The sequence below is a fragment of the Mesocricetus auratus genome, unplaced genomic scaffold (genome assembly GCF_017639785.1).
Source record: "Mesocricetus auratus isolate SY011 unplaced genomic scaffold, BCM_Maur_2.0 Super-Scaffold_100037, whole genome shotgun sequence".
Classification (NCBI taxonomy): Eukaryota; Metazoa; Chordata; class Mammalia; order Rodentia; family Cricetidae; genus Mesocricetus; species Mesocricetus auratus.
Genome location: NW_024429215.1, coordinates 5,000,222 through 5,002,384, shown reverse-complemented (window position 1 = coordinate 5,002,384; position 2,163 = coordinate 5,000,222). Strand labels below are relative to the sequence as shown.

General features: G+C 39.4%; 1 pseudogene; it reads left to right on the top strand.

The window, feature by feature from the left end:
- The first annotated feature begins 291 nt into the window (after positions 1-291).
- On the top strand, positions 292-1,742 carry LOC101836180 (annotated as a pseudogene).
- Positions 1,743-2,163: the final 421 nt, after the last annotated feature.

The window sequence follows — 2,163 nt, the reverse complement described above, 5'->3', positions numbered from 1 at the left end:
AATGTTCTATTCTACTTAAGCACACAATGATCAGGGAAGGAAAGGAACATGACCTGAGCATTTCCTCAGATAACACACACATGACTCTGTATGGTTTACTGTGTGCTAACAATCTCCACAGCGGTGACAACTTCCATTAGAATGATAGTGAAATTGAAAGACAGTACTTTAAGGACCAAGATATGTATTCTGATAAATCTGACAGAGAAAACGATCAAGAGCAAAATGAGTCTGACAATGAGGTGATGGGAAAAAGTGGAGAAAGTAGTACAGATACATCAGAAAGATAAGATGACTCTTACACTGAACCTGAGCCCATTGAGCCTTTTAAAGGAGACCACCTACATGGAGCAGAGGCACGAACAACTTGGGGAGGCAGATGAGGCTTCTCAAATGGAAACTGTCTGAAGAAAACAAAAGCCTTATCTGGACTCTGCTCAAACAAGTCCTTCATGGCATGTTCCTGTCCAGGGTGGTTTTTCCTACATTTATTTTGGAGCCCCATTCTTTCCTGGATAAACTCTCAGATTACTTCTATCATGCAGACTTCCTGCCTGAGGCTGCTCTTGAAGAAAATCCATGTTTCCATTCGAAGAAAGTTGTGAAATGGCATTTGTAAGATTCTATAAAAACCAAAGGGTCTGAAGAAACTATATAATCCTATACTTGGAGAGACTTTCTGTTGTTGATGGATTCATCCCAGAACAAACAGCAAAACTTCTATATTGCGGAACAGGTGTCCCATCACCCACAAATATCTGCCTTTTATGTCAGTAACCGAAAAGATGGATTTTGCCTTAGTAGTAGCATCTTGGCCAAGTCCCAGTTTTATGGAAATTCATTATCTGCAAAAAATGGTTAACTTTCTTGAACAGAGGTGAAGATTACATAAGGACAACGCCATATGCTCGTTGTGAAGGAATTCTTTCTGGCACAATGACACTGGAGCTTGGTGGAACGGTCAATATCACCTGTCAAAAGACTGGATACAGTACAACACTTGAATTTAAGCTAAAGTCATTTTTAGGGAGTAGCGATTATGTTAATCAAATGTCAGGGAAACATAAATTGGGAAAAGAAGTCCTAGCTACTTTGGAAGGCCATTGGGATAGTGAAGTCTTCATTAATGACAAGAAGACTCAGAGATTTTTTCTGGAATCCAACACTTGACATTAAACAGTGGAGATTAACAAGGAACACTGTGAAATTTGAAGAGCAGGATGATTTTGAATCAGAGAAATTCTGGCAGCGACTAACAAGAACTCTAAATGCCAAAGACCAAACAGAGGCTAGTCGAGAAAAGTATGTTTTGGAAGAAGCTCAAACGTAGGCTGCCAGAGATTGGAAAACAAAAAATGAATAGTGGGTTTGTAAGTTATTTGAACTTTATCCACGCACAGGAGAATGGCACTAAAAGTTTTCAGATACCCGACCATGGGACCCACTTAATGATATGATACAATTCAAAAAAGAATGGTGTTATCCAGACCAAAGTGAAACATTGCACTCCAGTGGTTAATGTTCTGAAAATGAAGCATAAACCAGTGAGGCAACAGAAGAAAGTGGTAAAAGGCTATTCTTCCCCAGAATCTGACAACCAGGACTCATCTGGAATTGAAGCTCAATCTGTAAAACCGAGTACACGAAGAAGGACGGGAATACACCTGGGAGACAGTCAAAGTGCCATTGAGTCTATAAAACAAGCACAGGAAGAAATTAAAAGAAATGTTATGGGTCTTTGAAATAATTTACTTTCAAGTGCACCTGCTACTGAATATTTTCTGCAACAGAAAGGCTACTTCGTCATTTTCCTTCTGATTTTACTTCAATAAACTTTACATTCAAGTAGAAGTTCTCAACAGTTGAATCACTGAACTGGGGCCAGTGTTCAGGCTGGTTTGCTCTCTAGTAAAGCATCACAGCATTTCTAACTCAACAGAGGAGGAGATAAACGTACAAGTGTCTGCCTACTTTCCACATCTTTATCCTGAGGCCGAAACAAGAGCTGTTCTGATTGGTTATTAAAACTGTCTATGTGTTAAGTGCCAGAACACTTTGTGAGACTGTGTCTACATGTGAGCTACTAAGTCCACATGTGTACACTTACCTGACAGTAGTTTCTGTGTTCTGCCATATGTTATGAAATACTGTGATATCATTGTT